The following is a 20,072-nucleotide window of genomic DNA, read 5'->3' on the forward strand; positions in this document are numbered from 1 at the left end:
TATATGTATTTAATATCATGGTAGCACCTGTGGCATATGGAAGTTCCCAGGCCAGCGATTGAATCCAAGCAGCAACTGTGGCAATGCTGGATCCTTTAACCCACTGCACTGGGCTGGAGATGGAACTGGTACCTCCACAGCCACCAAGCCACTGCAGTTGGGTTCTTAACTCACTGTGCCATGGCAGGAACTCCAAATATCTGTATTTTTAATATGCTTTCTATTTATATCTAATACACAGAGGGTTATAACCACTGAAATAAATAATTGGAGATGTATTGTAATATATGAAATTCAAATCAGAAGTGTAAAATTTTCAGTTAATAAGCTTTTTCTCTAAAGAAAGCAGCTCTGCCATGTAAGTGTTAGTAAGTGCTACATTTTCAAAAAGACACATGAAGTAATAAACACCAAAGAACAGTAGAGACACTTTCTCACTACTTCTTAACTGTTGATTCCCAGTCTAGCTTTATCATATGCACTTGATTAGAGAGACTTTTTTCATAAGACTCATCCAGCTTTTCTTCACTTAGAAACAATACTTCTTAGACAACTCCATGGCTATGGAACCTTGGCATTAAAAACCCTTGGCTGTTTTCTCTTTAGCAAGAATCATCTAACTGCTTATTACAATGGTCAGAAGACAGACAAAGAGTTTTTAGAAAGCTTTCTCTCTTCTGGGAGTTCCTGCACCCCTTCCTCCACAGACAGAAAGCATAAGAAGAGATCTCAGCAGTTTGAGTTAGGGCAGCCCAGCCATGCTTCCGTGAGCCAGGGCACAGTGTTGCATTTCAGGAACCCAAACTAGCTTGCCTTCTCTCCAGCATGCCCAGGGCAGAAGATCCAGAGCCTGGAGAGGGTGTTCCGATTCAGACTCTTCACCTACCCAGGAGCTTCAAGTCCAAACAGTGGGATAAGGGCTATAAACAGGAGCCAGAAGTGAGAATGAGGAGCCAAGGGCAAACCTGGGCCGAAGGGCAGCCCAATTGGAGGCAGTGATGAAGCTGCTGGACAGTTGCTGCAGGTAGCTTTGAGGAGCCTTCTTTATTAGGCAGCAAGGACATGAGGCTCTGGGCTGCCTTTTGGGGAAGGATGGAGTCGAGCATGTGCCCTCAAAGCTTCCACCATGAAGAGCAGAAGGAGCTGGAACTTGGGCCCTGCCAAGGGGGACTAGGGAACACTCACCATTGGCAGCCTGTACGCTCATTGCAAGGGCCACTGACAACCACATCTTTCCTGGCTTTCCCTGGTCTCTTGAGGGTCCCACCAGGAACAGTTCACTGGCCCAGAGCCTAACAGCTGTGGGTCTGGTAATGCAGGTCTGGGCAGGCCACCCCGAGGTCTCCACCTCACTGAACTTAAAACACGATAGCAGCCTTCTAATGATCAGAAATTACAATTTTCTTTTTTTTTAATTTTTATAATGATTTTTATATTTTCCATTATAGCTGGTTTACAGTGTTCTATCCATTTTCTACTGTACAATTGTTCATTGTTGTTAGGAAAAAATAGCAGACTTGTATGACACCTATTTTTTTCCATTAAGGTTGCCCTCTCCCATAATAAACCAACTAAAAGACATTTAGCAAACCCCATGTGGTGTAAACTAGAGATAAAATCTGGTTTTACCACAGAGACTCCAGGGGCCAACTGGGTATGTGAGTGAATTGTATTCTCCACTACTGGCGGCCACGGCTTAAAGCTGGTGCCGGTCAAGGCTCCTGACGTTCTCCTGCTCCTCTCTTTGCCTCCCTTGGTCCTTCCCTTCTACTTACCCTGCCCCTGTCTTCTCCTCCCCACATGCAGAATTCCTAACCACCCTTGTCTGACACCATTAAATCATATCAAATTACACATCACACCCTGCATAATTTCCAGTGTGATTCCAAGACCCTGTTTGAACCAGAACAGTAGACTCCCCAGGGGTGGGATTGTCATTGCCATAGAGTCCAGGGGAGACTGAGCCTGGGGCTAACTCAACAGGGCCATCATCCCCCTGCAGCCCATCTTCAGATGTGCTGGTGGAGCACAAGGGTCTTGTCTCTGAAGCTGTACTTCTCACTGTAGATGAGTGTACAGGTATTCTACTTTCACAGGAAAATCATATAAAAGTCAGACTCTTAGGTGCTCCTAGTCCTCGAAGAATACCTTTCTTTCTTCTTTTTTTTTTTTTTTTTTTTGTCTTTCTAGGGTCAAACCCACAGCATATGGAGGTTCCCAGGCTAGGGGTCTAATTGGAGCTGTAGCTGCCAGCCTACACCAGAGCCATAGCAATACAGGATCTGAGCTGCATCTTTGACCTACACCACAGCTCAAGGCAATGCCGGATCCTTAACCCACTGAACGAGGCCAGGGATCAAACCCTCAACCTCATGGTTCCCACGTCCTCATGGATGCTAGTCAGGTTTGTTAACCACTGAACCATGACAGAAACTCCTACCTTTCTTTATTCTGCACCCATGATTATAACCCAGCAAATCATGATGACAGAGACAATTATGACTATTTAATACTGCATGCCAGGAATGGTCCTAAAGTGCTTTAGGTCTACTAACTCATTTACTTTTCATTCTACCCCCCCCCCCACAGAGAGGTATATAATAGTTGAGTGATTTTCTCAAAGTCACATGGCAAGCAAGTGGCAGAACAAAGCTTTGAAGCCGGTCTTTCAGCTCCAGAGTCCGTGCAGAGGAGGATAAATCAGTATCTGTGTACTTTCTGCTTTGTCATCTCTGCTGAGAGCAAAAACCTCCAGGATAAAATGTTATCAAAAGGAGGCAGGAGGAAATCAGGGATGACTGGAACCAGGCAACAACACTCCCTCATGATGGGTGGAGCTTGGCGCATTTGCAGTACTTGGGTGTGAGCAGTGGAGCTGTATATAGAACATCTTTTTCTTGTGGCTGAACTTGTGATGGAGCATGAAGCTGTGAAGCGTGCTGTCCTTCATTTATCGCCAGCCCATCAGATGCAGAAAGCAAAGACCTCCTTCTTTATCCATTCCTCTGTTGTGGACATATATACAGCTATTGTGAATAGTGCTGCAGTGAACATCGGGATGCATTTATCTTTTCAAATTATGGTTTTCTCCAAATATATGCCCGGGAGTAGAATTGTAGGATCATATGGTAGCTCTATATTTAGTGTTTTAAAATGATCTCCATACTGTTCTCTATAGTGGTTGTACCAATTTGCATTCCCATCAACAGTGGGACAGTGTAGGAGGGTTTCCAGAGGGAGCACTTTATTATTTATTTATTTTTTAATTAGGGCCACACCTGTGGCATATGGAAGTTCCCAGGCTAGGGGTCAAACCAGAGCTGCAGCTGCCAGACACAGCAATGCCAGATCCGAGCTGCATCTGCAACCTACACCTTGGCTTGTGGCAATACTGGATCCTTTAACCCACTGAGCAAGGCCAGGGATCAAACCCCCATCGTCATGAATACTAGTTGGATTCTGAAGCTGCTGAGCCACAACAGGAAATCCATAGAGGTAGCACTTTAATCTGAACAGCCTGACATAACAAAAGTACCTGAATTTTATTTTTTTTTTTGAATTTTTTTGTCTTTTTACCATTTCTTGGGCCGCTCCTGCGGCATGTGGACGTTCCCAGCTAGGGGCCGAATTGAAGCTGTAGCCACCGGCCTACACCAGAGCCACAGCAACGTGGGATCCAAGCCATGTCTGCAACCTACACCACAGCTCACGGCAACGCCGGGTCGTTAACCCACTGAGCAAGGGCAGGGATCGAACCTGCAACCTCATGGTTCCTAGTCGGATTCGTTAACCACTGCGCCACGACGGGAACTCCAGGTACCTGAATTTTTAAAATTTACTCAAGGAGCACTACATTTTCAGATAGTACTAATTTTAAAAAATGCCGTTATGATCTGAATTTATTGGTTTGGGCAAAATTTCATTTTCCCAATGCTGAGTGTGAATGGGACTACCCTGGTTAAGGAAAGAATATACTGTATACATATAAAGCCAGTTTCAAGTGGGTGCACAAATGATTTAAGAAGGTCAGTTTATAGGCACCACACAAGTTTTAAAATGCTTTTCCTCACAGCCCACTGAGGAAGGGGTGGGGGTGAGGAAGAGCAGTAGCTGGAGTAGCTCCTCTGGGAAATTCCAGGTAGCCTTCTGCTGGGGACCGTTCTTGTAGATTAGCATCACCTGTCACTCAAACCAGGTACTAAACCAGGTTAATGAACATCTGGATTTGCCCTGGCAAGAAAATCAAAGATATTTTTTATTTGCACACAGTGTTGCTAAAAAGAAAGATTAAGCTGTATATGAGGACTGGGAAGGCTGAAGCTGGCAGTGCTCTTCTAGAAAGGTTGGGCATGGAAAGCTGCTTCAGGAGTGACATTGAAGCAGAGGTCTGAGTGATCTAAGACAGAGCTAAATAACATTTGAGATGGGAGATGGAATTGGGGTGAGGTTTTGCGATGTGTTGGTTGTGGACTGAATGCTTGTGTTCCATCCAAATCCTTGCGTTGAAGCTGGATCCCTCCCTGCCCCCTCTCCCCAAACCCATCCCCAGGAAGGAATGTGAAGGTGGGGCCTTTAGGAGGTGATTAGGTTTGGATGAGGTGGAAGGTGGGGCCCCATGATGAGATTAGTGCCCTTATAAAAAGAAGACAGCAGAGCTCTGTCTTGTGAAGACACAGTGAGAAGGCAGCTACCTGCAGGCCAGAAGAGATCTCTCACCAGGAACCAGATCTGCCAGCACCTTGAGCCTCCTAAGATGTAAGAAATCAATGTCAATTGTTTACGCCACTCAGTCTGTGGTATGTTGCTCTGGCAGCCCAAGCTCACTAATATAGCTTGATTTCACCTTATTGAGCTAATGTCTGCTCTTAGGCATTTCAGAGCTTCTGGACAAGTTGTCCCCATAGGGTTGAAATGTCATCTCCATAGTTTCAGGAAAGTGCAACATAGCAGTAACATGAATGAGAGGTAGTCACAGGCGGAAAGGACAGGATATCTGTGATGTTCCCCCTCCCTTAGTCAGCACATAGGCAAGCCCAGAGTCACCAACGAATTATGGTCCCAACCAAACTTATGAATTTATTAATATCTACACCAGGGCTACAGGCACAGACCAGGGTTGGCCAGGGCAAATCCAGATGTTCATTAACCTGGTTTAGTACCTGGTTTGAGTGACAGGTGATGCTAATCCAGCTCAAGTTCCCTTTTTCTCCTTTTATCCTGAGTGCCCCTGGGGGCACAGTGATCATCACTCCACGCTCCAGCAACTGGCTGGTGATAAGACCCATATTAGGGCTTAAGGGAAGAGAGATTCTTAGGTCTCAATCTAGGTGTCAAGCAATAAACTGGTAATCTGGGGGGAAAAAAGCACCTGGCCATTGTCATTTGTAGTTAAACTTCTCTGAGAGGATTTATAGTTTGGGCAGGACTCTGACATTTCTGCATCCCACACTCTTACATCATCCTAATGCCATTTAGAGCTATGAATATAGTGCTTGGGTTGGAAATGTGGCTCTATCACCTTCTAGTTCTTTGACATTGGGCGAATTACTTCCCTGTGCCTTTGTTGCCTAAATGTGTGTGAGAACAATGCTGTTTTTTTTTTTTTCACAAAGTTGCACAAAGGTTAAATGAAGTAAAGTACTCAGGGCAGTGTTTGACATATATTAAAATGCTCCATAAATGTTGGCTATTATGATATTATAATGATTGTCATTATATTTTAAGAGCTAAATATCTAGCAGATTGTTGTCCTACAGTAGGGATAAGGAAACTGAGTTCAAATGTCAGTGGTTGTGGCCAAAGAAAATTGCAAGAATTTGAGCCAGTCTATGGAATATGAGCAAGGTAGATGGGTGAAGAGGAGGAGGGGAGGAGCCAGCATGTGGAGGAAGGAGATGAGGCCTTGTGGTCAGGGGACAGCAGCGAGACCAGCTCCACTGGGGAGGACAGATTGAGTTGGAGGACAGTGGGCAAGAGCGGCTGGCGGTGGTGAAGATTATGAGGTAGAAACCACCTGGAGCGGGCTTTCCCTCTGAGCTGCCTGAATGAGGTCTCTCTGCATCCGTGTGAGGTTGGCGTTTGCCCTGGCAGCTCTGGGCTAAGGGCTGTTGGGTCTTTTGGAGTCCACCCACCCTCCCTCAGGTGAGGCACGGCCTTTGGTTAAGCTTCTTGTGTGCTGGGCAGGTGCAGGGGGCAGAGTGTGTCTCCACATCCAGGCGCCATCCCCCCTCTCTGGTGGAGATAAGTTTATTTCAGACTCAGCTTCCATTTCTCCATTAGTCGTGAGGATGGAACCCAATTCGATCTGACTTAAGAAAAAATGGGAATTTATTGACTCACTTAGTTGACATTGCTGGGATATATTGGCTTCAGGTACAGTCCAATCCAAGGGCTCAAAGGGCATTGTGAGGACCCAGTTTCTGGCCATTTCTCGGCTCCATTTTCCATAATGTTGGCTTCCTGGACAGCTCCAGGTACATGGTATCTTCCTTATGGGAATTATGGCAGAAAAAGTGCCTTTTCTCCTGCTGCCCCAGTGAAAGTCTTATTGTATCTGATTGGTTTTTGTCGGGACACAGATCCAACTCTGAACCAAGCACTGGGCCCAAAAAAGTCTACAAATGATAAATGCTGTAGGGGGTGTGGAGAAAAGGGAATCCTCCTACACTGCTGGTGGGAATGTAAATTGGTGTAAGCTACCATAGAGAACAATATGGAGCTTCCTTAAAAAACTAAAAATAGAGTTACCATATGATCCAGCAATCCTACTGCTGGGCATATATTCAGAAAAGACGAAAATTCTAATTCAAAAAGGTACATGTGCCCTAATGTTCATAGCAGCAGTATTTATAATAGCCAAGACATGGAAGCAACCTAAATGTCTATGAACGGATAAATGGATAAAGATGTGTTCTCCAGTGAGTGACCCAGCACTGTCATCACGTCTTAGCCAGACTTGACCAGTGTTTCAGGATGCAGCTCATGATGTTTCCTTCCTTTGCCCACCTGGCCTTGAAAGAGTTAGCTGACAGACTCCTGTGATCCATGACTAAGCTCTGTGATGAAGGGGGCCCATGTCATTTAATTCTTAAATCCTCTTACACTGGCTGCTTGACATTTCTGAGTAGACTAAAGCTGCCAAGATGTAAATGTAGTGAATCAATTCTGTGGTTAAAGTTATAAAAATGTAAGCAGGGGCCTCACGAACAAAGGGCTTTCAGTAACAGCCTGGGTGCCTGGACTTGTGTCCTGTTGACAGTGGGGAGCCTTTGAATGTTTCTAAGCAGAGAGACAACCCCCCCCACCCCCACCCCAGGACTGCTACTCACTGAGCACATGCTAAGTGTCAAGCCCTGCACATGTACCGTTTATGCGTGCCATCTTATTTCATGGCAGCAATATTTCTACAAGAGAGGAATTCTCTTTTCACCTACTCACCTGAAATCACACCTCATTCTTGGCAAGTATCCCTAAAAACACAGCGGAGGTACAAAATACCAGCCATCCAGCTTCACTCAGTGCACTGGGTGACATGTTGCCTTTTCATTCTCTAGGATGTAAGCCCTGGGAGGGGGGGTGGAGGGGGGGAGAAGTTCATCTTTCTCATTGTTGACCAGGGCAGCTGAGGAAGGCCTCCTGCAAGGGTTAAAATAACAGTGAAAAGGAAGTGATGCAGTTTCCCCTCAATCAGTCGCTTCCCTCTTCTTGGCCTCTTGCCTTTTCAGAGCAGAGATATCTGTACCCCTGCGTTTCCATTCCTTCCTCTTGGCTGCCAGCCCCATCTCTCCACCCCTGATTTCTCTGTTCATTTCACACCCCTTATATCTGATTCTCACATGCTCACCTCCCTTCCTCTCCATGGCCCTTTCTGCCAGGAATGGCTTCTCGGACTTGTTCAACTCTGTCCCCCAACTCCGTCACTTCCTGCATGTCTGCATCACTTTACCTGTTTGTCTTTCAGTTAAGTGGCCTTTGCTTGACTTCCTTTGTTTCTTTTAAAGTTCATGTTCTCTTGTCTGTTTTGCTGGATTTGTTCCCCAGTGGAATCACACTTCCCCTGCGGCTTACTGAGCATTGTCCACTTCATTTCTGCCAAGGACAGCCGCTGTGCACTGAGCTGCATACTAGCATTTTGTCTCAATCTTATTTCTCCTTTATGATGTCCTGTTCCACTGCACACTGGCTCTGTGGTCTTGGCAAAGTCTGGCACAGTCACTTTATCTCTGCACCTCTGCATCCTTCTCTGTTAAACAGAGACGGTGTTAGTACTTCCCCAGTAGGATGCTTGTGAAGATTCAAGAGCTATTTAAGACATGGAAAGTGTTCAGAACATTTCTTGGCACAAAGTAGACATCTGATAAGGGTTGCTTTGGTGGTGGCATTACATCGTTCTGACATTTTGATTCACAAGAATTCCTTAGGAAGAACAAGCATAGAGCTGGCTCCTTGGCGGAGGGACCAATGGAGAGTTTGTGGGTGACTGGGTGGAAGGACAGTGTGTGTGCCCCCTGCCACTTTCGTGTTCCCTGATATAACATATGCAGACTTGGGAGAAAAGTTGCCTGTCCTTCAAAGTGGAAAAGACACCATTCTTGCTTGCCAGCTAAGTAATAAAATGAAAAATAAAGGAGTTTTGGCAAATTCTGGCTTAGTAGAAATTTCTTTTAAAACATAGTGGAACATAGTGGAACAAAAACAAGCTGGGCTCAGTAGGACTGACACGCCATCTGTTTTGCTCCCCTCTGATGCTCCATCAAGATTCCTAAATGCAGTTTGGATTTTGAAAACATCTGGAATCAGCTAGGCACATTTTTAAAGCTTCTGAGGGCTGACATTATAATCTGTATTTCTTGCTGCTTAACTATGTCTCCCTACTGTGTGTCATCCTCCAAAGATGAGGCCAGTGGCGTGTTCCTTCATGCAGCATCCTACCTCAGGGCGACTTGAGAGTCCCTATGTGTACTGTGTGTGTATGTGCGTGCACTTTATCTTTGCTTCTGATTATAAACATGATGTTCATTTTTGAAACCGTGAAAAATAAAGAAAAGGGTAAAGAAGCAGCAACTCATAATCCATTCACCCAGAAATAACTGCTCTTAATGTTGTGTATGTGCGAAGGATATTGTACACACACACACACACACACACACACCCATTACTCTATGTGATTTTTAAAAAAACAAAACTAGGATCATATTGTATACACATTTAGAAAACAGATGTTCTTTTGATATCATTATATCTGATTTTTCTATCCTTATATTTTTCTTATAATATTTGAAAACTGCCTTAACATTTGGCAGGTAGCTGTCTGGCAGAGCAGGTCTTGCAAGAAACAGGTGCTTGTAGAGGACTAACTCTGTAAGAAACATATTGGGAGAAATCGCTGTGAAGGACAAAGTGGGAGGGGGCAAGAATAGGCAGGTGTGATACATGAGACAGGAGACTAGAAGGAAGGATTGGCTAGGAAGAGCATCGCAGTCCTGAGAGGGGCTTACCTAGGCTGATGGGGAGTCAGTCCCTGGCCAGAGGTTGCCCATCACACAGTTCTCATGTTGGACAAGGATGGCCTGGTGCTAGCGCCCCACCCACCATGTTCATCAGTCAATGGGGGGGGGTAGGCAGCAGGCAGGAAGCATGGAGTCCACATGAACACGGACGTGAATCCGAAGGGATGGCAGCTCCCCCCTAGAAGATTCTGTTGGAGGAGGTCTAAACAGGATATCAGTCAGGTCACCACAGATGTACCATAAATTCTTTAATCTTATATTAGCTACTTTGACAATAGTCTTTTCTTCCATCATAAATTAAGAAGCAATAAACATTGTCTAACCTATATTGTTGTGTTCTTAATTCATAATTTCCTTAGAGTAAATTAACATGTGGACTTCTGGTAGAACACATGACATTGAAAAGAGTACATTTTCCTGAGCTATACCTTAAAACTCAATTTAAAAATTGTAAAGACAACAAAATCAAAATCTACAGACTTAATCTTGGAGACAGCAGTGAGTGAGACTTTCATAAAAAATTTAGAAGGTGGAAAAATATTAGGATAAATGGTAACAGATTGATCAAAGGGAAGAACATTGAAACCCAACATGCCTGAAGAGGAGGAGGCCAGTAAGTCGTTAATGCCCTGAGAGGTTTAGGAACCGGAGGTACCACCTGTCTTAGAAGAGTGTGGGGACAGAGGGCAGGATCGCGTCTCGGTCTGCATCAGAAGTCAGACTACACGATGGCCTCCACCACCCTAGTGGCCACCAAGGAAATGGGACGTTTAATCTCAAAGAGGCTGCTCACTTGGGATGTTAGACTAGAGGACAGAGGCGTAATGTATAAAGCAGAGATTACGTGGAAGCCTACATACTAACCCTGTCCCTTCCTCCATTTTCACTCTTGCTCTCAGTCTTTCCAGCTGTGAAAATGGGAGTAAGTTAATAATAATACTGTCCCATTCAGTGTTGTTTTAAGGACAAAAATATAAACCATGTAGAACAGTACCTGGCACATAGTAAGTGCATATAAGTATTTGCTATTACTGTCATTGCCATTGTTATAGATATTGACTTTTTTTCATTTATCCATTTACTGAATCTTAGGCTGTTATCATACTCATGATAGCTTATTAGCTCATTTAGCTCGTAAGGCTCTCTAATCTGTCTCTTCTCCTTTACTTAAAAATTAAACATGGGCTATTCTTTTAGAGCATGCACCACTTACAAGATAGTCTTTGACTTTCAGAGTGTGTATGTCTCCTCCGTTATTAAAATATTCTGTGTCCATCGAACAAGTTTTTAGTTTTTCTCTTTATAATTTATGTGTATGTCTTCTTCTTTTCTTTTTTTCTTTCTTCTTTTTAAGGCCGCACCCATGGTGTATGGAGGTTCCCAGGCTAGGTGTTGAATCAGAGCTACAGCTGCCAGCCTACGCCACAGCTACAGCAACACGGGATCTGAGCCACATCTATGACCTAGACCACAGCTCACGGCAACGCCGGATCCTTAACCCACTGAGCAAGGCCAGGGATCGAACCTGCAACCTCATGGTTACTAGTCAGATTCGTTTCTGCTGTGCCACAATGGGAACGCCTGTGTATGTCTTCTTAATTTTGTTCCTAAGCCCTTTGTAGCTATTGCTAATGTGAGTGAAAATTTTTATTCCAGTATATTTTCAAGCTAGTAAATACTGATATTTAGGAGGGCTTTACAAAGGTATTTAATGGGCCACCTTGTTAATATTATATTTATATATATATAATAGTTTATAAATATTATATTAATATTTTCAGTATTTCTAATGGATTTTTAGTAGTTCTCTTGATGTTTTATTTAACAAGGCATTAATTCAACAAATATGTTTCAAGCTGGTCCCATGAGGTAGAAACATTGTCATCAATGGGACCAACACTGTTTCTTCCCCCCGGGAGCTTATGTTCTGACAGGGAAACATGCAGTGATGGGTAATAATGATCATGGAACTTGTTACCTAAGGCTTCCTAGAGTGCCCTGACAATAACCACATCCTTATAGAAATTGAATCAATAGTAAAAAAAAAATCTCCGGTCCTCCAAATCACTTATATTGTAGGTAAATTCTTTTTTGCTTTTGAGGGCTGCACCTGCAGTGTATGTAAGTTACCAGGCTAGGGCTCAAATCAGAGCTGCAGCTTCCAGCCTACACCATAGCCACACCAACTTGAGATCTGAGTTCACGGCAACACTGGATCCCCAACCCACTGAGCAAGGCCAGGGATCAAACCCACATCCTCATGGATACTAGTTGGATTCATTTCCACTGAGCCACAACAGGAACTCCCTGCATATATCATTCTAATCTTGAATTGACTCTTCAACAAAATAGAAAAGAGTAAATATTCCTCAGCTCACCTTCTAAAGTTCATATAATCTTGGGATCCAAACTAGAAAAGTCAAACAGAAATGACAACCCAGCAATGCAGAATATTTATATACCTGTATCTGTAGCTAGGGCTTTAACAATCTAGCTTGATTTATCTTAAAAATGCAAAGATGTTTTAACCCTAGAAGGTCCATTATTCCCTAGGGTCTTGTCATTTTTTGCATCTAGTGGGCAGAAAGCAAAACAGAAGGCATGAAGCACACAACTGTTTAAAATTCTCGGCCTAGAGGTGGCACATCACCTCTGTTTACTCTCTGTTGGCTATCTCTCTGTCATGTAGCCACATCTAACTGCAAGGGAGGCTAGGAAGTATAGTTTGGTTTTGTGCCCAGGAAGAAAAGAAGGACATGGATTTGGTGATTGGCTAGCAGTCTCTGCTACAGTGTTTATCATTTCACTGCTAAGAGTTTTCTAATGATCAATAATAAATTATGGAACATTGATGTAGCTATATGGTATCTGAGCTTCCCTATCCACTGAGACTGAAGTGAGCTGGCTCAAGCTGTCTATCTGACAGCGTGTGGAAAATTCAACATCCTCTCAAGGACTTTGATGAATTTCCTGGGGCTAAGTTCTTGCAGGCATTTTCAGTGCTGAGTTCTGGCTCCGTCAACTTCAGACTTCGTTTCCCAGACTGTGAAGCATCCCAGATCTCTTTTCTTGTCCTTTTTTCTTGGATTATCCTCAAACCATTCTGGTGAGGTGCCTGGATTGTGCAGCCTGTACCAAAGGTTGGGTGGCTGCTGCTGTTATTTGGCACAATTCCTGAAAAGTCTCTCTTACTCCTGGGCCCCCTCCTCATTGCTCTGCCTCTTTCTCCCTCTGTGACTCTAGCCCTCTGCTGGTAGATCCCAAAAGGATTTGTCTGTTCAAAGGTTTAAGCCCATTAGTAACACAGAAGAACTGAGAGGGTTGGATTTGACTTTCCAGTTTCCAGCCAGTCTCCAAATACAGTGATACAGTATATAATTTTCTTCAATGATAGAAATTATGTAACATCTCATATTTAGAAGGCAAAAGCACCCATTGTTAATTTTTTTTACGTATTTCTTTTTTACCCTGCTACTCACACATCATTCTGTATAGTCATTACAGCTGATGCTATATTGTTATGTGAAAAAAGCAGGCTATTGAATTATATCCCAATTTTGTATAAAAATACACAAAGATTGTATAGAAAAAAAAAGATTAGGAGATAGACTGACAGTTAAGGTTAAGGTTAACAGTGGGTGGTTCTATTGTGGGTATTTATTTTCTTCTATATGTAATTTTCTGTATCATTTAAAGTATCTATAATGAACATGTTTTGCTATTGTAAGCAGAAAAGAAAAATTATTTTTTTCAGACAATTCTATTGCCTAGATTGAGCAAAACAGATACTGTATCAGATTCTATCTTCATAGAGTCTGGTGTTCTATGGTCACATTCTTATTACAAGTATTTGCTGAATCCCTCCCTCTGGGTTTTCAGAAGGGAATAATCACCAAGGGCTGGGAACGGTGGGGGAATCTTGGGGCCTCTGATGGGACCAGGGCTGGCTTTTAAATGTTGAGGAGGATTTAATTGAGCACATGTCCAGAGATGGCCCACCCTGGAGTGTAGCTGACATACTCATTTATCTTCCCTTTCTTCTGATTCCAGATGCTGTAGGATATATTCTTTTTTTTTTTTTTTGTCTTTTTGCTATTTCTTTGGGCCGCTCCCGCGGCATATGGAGGTTCCCAGGCTAGGGGTCCAATCGGAGCTGTAGCCACTGGCCTACGCCAGAGCCACAGCAACGCGGGATCCGAGCCACGTCTGCAACCTACACCAAAGCTCACGGCAACGCCGGATTGTTAACCCACTGAGCAAGGGAAGGGATCGAACCCGCAACCTCATGGTTCCTAGTCGGATTCGTTAACCACTGCGCCACGATGGGAACTCCAGGATATATTCTTGATGCTAGACTTACTGAAATGCTTTCAGTGGTAAATCTAGTTAGTCCACAAGGATCCATCAATGCTTGTCAAGGTAAAGGATAAAGGTTGGAGTATCTCAAGCCATTCTCAGACAGGATGCTCTTGGAAATTTTATTTATTTATTTATTTATCTATCTATTTTTATTTTTAAAATCATATTTGATTTACAATGTCCTGTCAATTTCTGCTGTCCAGCAAAGTGACCCAATTTTATATATATATATATATATATATATATACACACACACACACATTCTTTTTCTCATATTATCTTCCATCATGTTCTATCACAAGCACAAGTGATAGGATAGAGTTCCCAGTGCTATACAGCAGGATTTCATTTCTTATCCATTCTAAATGTAATAATTTGCATCTGTGAATCCCAAATTCCCAGTCCACCTCGCTCCCTCCCCCTTTCCCTTTGCAACCATAAGCCTGTTCTCCATGTCCATTAGTTTGTTTCTGTTGTGTAGGTAGGTTCATTTAGGTTTATTTGTGCCATACTTTAGATTCCACATACAAGCGATATCCTACGGTCTTTGTCTTTCTCTTTCTGACTTATTTCACTTAGTATGAGAATCTCTAGTTCCATTAATGTTGCTGCACATGGCATTATTTTGTTCCTTTTTATGGCTGAGTAGTATTCCGTTGTGTATATGTACTACATCTTAATCCATTCATCTGTCTGTGGACATTTAGTTTGTTTCCATGTCCTGGCTATTGTGAGTAGTGCTGCAGTGAACATAGGGATGCATGTATCTTTTTGGAATTAACGTTTTTTTCCGGATATATGCCCAGGAGTGGGATTGCTGAATCATATGGTAATTCTATATTTAGTTTCCTGAGGAAATCTCCATACTGTTTTCCATAGTGGTTGTTGGCAATTTTATTTTATTTTATTTTTTCCTTTTTAGGGCTGCACCCATGGCATATGGAAGTTCCCAAGCTAGGGGTAGAATTGGAGCTCTAGCTGTCGGCCTACACCACAGCCACAGCAGCACAGCATCCAAGATGTGTTTGCGACCTACACCACAGCTCACAGCAATGCCGGATCCCTGACCAATGAGTGAGGCCAGTGATCAAACCAGCTTCCTCATGGATACTAGTTGGATGTGTTTCCACTGTGCCACAGTGGGAACTCTGGTAGTTTTATTTTTGAGCCTTCCTTTCCTCCTATGAAATTGCAAGCTCCTGGCTAGAGAGTTGGGGGTGGTATGTGTCGGCTTAACAGAAAACAGCATCCTAATCGATCTCATCATGGTTAAGTCCTGGAGCTAGACTACTTGGACTTGAGTCCCAACTCTGCCACCTGCCAGCTAAGTGACCTTGGGAAATTTTTAAGTTCCCTCAGTTTCTTCATCTATAACATGAGTGTGTAATATTTTCTACACCTTAGGGTGGTTGGAAAGATTAAATGAGCTAACACTCTTCAATAGTACCTAACAGGGCATAAGCACCATAGAAGTGTAACTTGATAAATAAAGAATTGTAAGTGGTCATAAAATCCACCCCAGTGAGGCAGATCCCCTAAAGGCACGTCCCCTGCTCAATTCTCTTCTTGGAGCCTCTGACCACCTATAAACTGACTGAAGAGCTGTATCCATGTACTGCATCAAGTTCTCAGAGACAGGAGAAGATTTACCAGTTTCATGAGATGTTACAACACACAGCTGGTTTCTGGCAGGGCCACAGCCAGGGCACCTACTTCAAACACATTTTTGTTATATTAAGTTGAAACTACTTATTTTTCTCTCCATGAATATCTAATACAGTCAAGCGTGCATGTAATTTGGTAAGGGGAAAGAATTCATGAATAAGCCTCTTTTTGAATAAGTAGATTTTATTCATTAGTATGTTTTCATATTACAGATTATCTAATTGTTTTCCTTATTTGGAACACTCAATGCCAAACAGAAATTGCGCCTCTGAGAATGTGAATATGTTGTTAGTGAATTTTTGTCTTGGGCTTTCCATTCCCGTGGAATGCCTCCAAGGAGCACCCCTTCTTTTAATAGCATGAAGTTGAAAATAACCCACTGCCTTAACACATCTGTTTATCTTTGTCATTATCTTTGAGAATTTGTTCTCATCCATATGCCCATAGAGTCTTTCACAGTTATATCTGTACTGCTCATAAAACTTTGAGGTGCTTTTCTCATCTAATATTATTTGTAACTTTTTTATATCTACAAATTTCCCATACATACTCACTTAGTAAGGGATACATAATATAATCGAGCTAACCATAAAGTTATAAAATCATGTCTCTCTTATTGGCAGTTGGGTTGTTGCCATTTCAGTGTATTGTGTATTGTTCTATTGTATAGACTTGTTTTCATCTGTTGATTCATTGCCAGATGACCTTGTCTCAGGATTGGATTTATGTTGTCAAATGGATGACTATTTTTTGTAGCCCCAAGGTTATATTGCTGGGTATTTTTTTCTGGTGACATTGCCACCAGCGTTGCTAGCAGCATATGAGTATACCATTTTAACCATACTCTCCTCAACATTGAGTATCTAACAGCTTTTACTCACAAACAAGTGTGCTTGTGCCAGGAAAATGTTCACTGAGTGCTGATAAATGATCGCTGAGTATTATGTGGAAGGAACTTGATAGCTTCCCAGGTTGGAAAATTCCCCTGTTTCATTTCATACTTAGGTAATAAATCTGAAAGTAACATGGCTTTTAGTTCTATAACAGTGCCTTGCCTAGTCAGTATCCAATGACTTTTGATTTAATGCTGTGTCCTGTAAGATGTGAGCTGTGGTAGCCATGCTGCACCCATTACTGTGGTGCCCTACAGTAGGGGAGAGCAAAGTGGGAGGGGAGGGGAGGTGGGAAGAGTGGAAGAGATGCTGTCAGCTTTCCCAGGGGGGAAAACGGGGAGCATCTCCCCCCAATGCAAGGTCACAGGCCTGTCCGCTAGTGCCCTGGGCATCACCGAGTCTGTCCGTATTGACTCCTTGAGCTCTAAACACACATCTCCCCCCACCCCAACCCCCTGGCATCTCTTCTTCCCCAGCTTCCCCTCCATTCCCTCTCCCCTAGGTTGGACTTGTGCTCCCTGCTCCTACTTGTTTGATCAGGCATTTGACACTATCCTCAGCCTTGCGGAGGATCCAAAGATTAAACATGTGTGAGCCCTGCCTTCCCAGAGCTTGAAGTCTGAGAGGAGAGAGAAGGCATTTTTAAAAGGCAGAAGGTGATGAATGTCATAAGACTTGAGATTAATGTCCTCTGGGAGGTTTCTTCTGGGCCAGGTGTTTGGGGAGATTTTCCAGAAGTGGCATCAAGACTGTGAGAAGGATTTGGACAGTGGATCCGACAATGACCCCGGCTTTTCAGCAGCCTCATTGCCAACCAGATCCTTATTGTGTCAGTCACCCACACGGGAAGCCCAGGGAGCTGAAAATGTCAGGGGCCACACACCCCACGTATTTCCTTCTCCATTTAGAAGGCAGTTTTGATTTTTTTTTCTTGCAGGGTGAAAAATATTTTTTGAAAAGCACATATGCTTGAGCCGAATGAGGCAGTACAAGGGCCCCTAGTGTGGTGCCCAGGAATGTGGGGGAGGCAGCTGATTGAGGCTGCCTGGGGGTTTGAGGCTGACATTCCTTCACACTGGTCCATGCCTCTGCCTCATTGATCTTGTGTCTAACTGTGCTGGGCCCGTTAGATAATTCACTTATTATTCCTGGGAGCAGGGACACTGGCATGTCTTATAATCTATGGAGAATGCAGGTGCCCTCCGTGATGTTATGTGACCAGATCTCTAGCACCCGCCCTGGTGCCTCGTGTCAGAAAAGAACCCAGGTTGTTGATTCTAAATGTATGAGAATTGGATCAATTACATCATCTCGTTATTTGTTATTATCTGCTTAGTCCTCCTCCATGCCGACCCAAGCGTCCTCAACTACTCCCTTTTCTTTAATTGCAGAACTCCGTTAACCTATGTACATTACAGTTGATCCTTTCGGTACTTTCACCAGATTTAGCAGGCTGGGGATGGTACGAATTTAGAGATGTGTCATCCAAAGTGATGTGTCAAAATAGAGGAAGAAACTCAAACCCCTGAACAAGTATAGATGTTTCTAAATGCATGTTTAGTTTCAACATCTGAGAATACCTGTAATTGCAATATCATTAAGGCACAGTATGGACAGATGCATTTATCTGCTGCTTTTTCCAATTCTAATTGTCATGTTAATGAAGTTGACCCTCATCCTCCCCACTCACAAGGAGACAAAAAGGCATCCCAGGGGGCAGAGCCCACTTGGACCCAAATTAACTTTCTGCCTTATTGAGGCTGTCCTTAGAACATCATGTCTGCAGCTTTTGTGTTTAGGGTTTGACCATGGTCTTTCTTGTTTGCATTCAGGGAGTCTGCTTGTGAGAGCAGTGTGCATTTCAGGGGAAGGGACTGAAGTGAGGCTCCCAGTTAGAGGGTCTGTTGTGGGTCTAGAATTTTTCCTACCCCCAGTCTATTGATCTGAAACCACGCCCCTTCCCTCTCTGTACCTTTGGGGAGATGGTGAGTGGTCTTTAGTTTGAGTCGGTCCTGTGTGATGGGATTTATTCAGAGTAAAATAATAGGACATGAGCCCCTACCCACCACCCCAGAGCTCTAGAGTTGGAGGTGACTTTGGCACACAGAGAAGAGTCTTTCATGTTATGTTTTCCTGGGGCTTGGGGCTTATCAAAGAGCCTTCTCTTTTTTTTTTTTTTTTTTTTTTGGGCAATGCTCTTGGGCCGAATGATCAAATCCAAGACGCAGCTACAACCTACCCCACAGCTTCAGCAGTGCCAGATCCTTAACCCACTGTACTGAGACAGGGATGGAACCCCCACTGCCACAGAGACCACCATGGATCCTTAAAGCTCTCGGAACTACTTAAAGAGCTTTCTTTAAAGGCAAAAAGCAATTACGTCTTCTTTGGAAATACAGCTAACCTGACACTGTCACACTTCTGTGTTCCTGAGTATCTCTCTTAAGAACTCCACGTATTAATCCCTGATTTCCGATTCTCGAGCGTGGGTGCACTTCACAGATCATTCTGTTCTCCCAAGAGCCCTTGTGCATCTTCAGCCAAGCGTTACCATTTGAATAAGTCAGGACAGACTTGCGTGTGTTAGGGTGTAAGATAAATTCTGAAATCTCAGTGCTGTAACAGCACAGTGCAAAAACTCCCTCAGGTAAAGTTTGATCTGGTTTGGGTGCCCTCCCAAATCTTGTAGCTACACTGTGTGGTACAAGTGGATTTCAGGGTCACTGCTAAAAGGGAAAAAGAGGGGTTGTTTCAGCCCAGAGTAGCATAGTCCATTAATCAGAACAGTCCCGGTAGAACTGCAGGAGGTGAGGAAAAGTGGGAAAAGAGGACGCACAGCGGACATTTGGTGAGCAAGAACCAGCTTTCTCGGCCACTTCATTCTTAGCCCCAGGTGTTTGTAGCTTGGAAGGTAAAAGCGGTTTGTCTTGCTCTAAAAGTTTCTCAAGTTTGGGGACTAGCAGGAGCTCTCTTTAATAGTGTCCCTTCATGGCTGTCCTAGAATAGCAGGCGATCTTTGTTCCCCCTGAGACTCTTACTGACTGACATGCTTGGCACCCACTGTCCCCCTCCTGGCTGGAGGGTCACCCCTGAGGTACACCACTTGCTTCTGCTCCCACCCATCCTGAGTATGTTGACCAGGAGTGGAAGGCTATTTATAAAACCTGTCTGCAACTCACTCGCTCCTTGTCTCCACACCCCTTTGCCGTGTGACTTTGCAGTTTCTCTCACTATGAAGTGGAGCCCATTCCCCTCCCCTTGAATTGCGGCTGCCCTTGGACCTGCTCTGAACCACAGCATGTGGCAGAAGTGACAAGAATAGGCATTAGCTCACTGAAAAAGCCCAGGGATGACAGCCCTCTTTTCCTCTTTGCCTCAGCGAACGTTCTGACAACCCCCAGGAGCAGAGCTGCCCAGCTGTTGGCAGCTGACATACAAGGAGTTCCTGGAGCCTGGTCTACACTGCTGACTGTGGAAGTGTGAGCCTCAGGGTGGTTCGCAAGGAAGCTGTGCTAACTGACGTACCCAGGGGTCGACATGCTCGGCAATGTGCTTATACCAGATGTGTTCTTCCCCAAGAATTTAGCTACACATTACTTTAAAAGGATGGAATGTGAGTGTGAAAATGAAGAACACCATTTCTATG

This window comes from Sus scrofa, chromosome 16 (assembly GCF_000003025.6).
Source record: "Sus scrofa isolate TJ Tabasco breed Duroc chromosome 16, Sscrofa11.1, whole genome shotgun sequence".
Taxonomy (NCBI): domain Eukaryota; kingdom Metazoa; phylum Chordata; class Mammalia; order Artiodactyla; family Suidae; genus Sus; species Sus scrofa.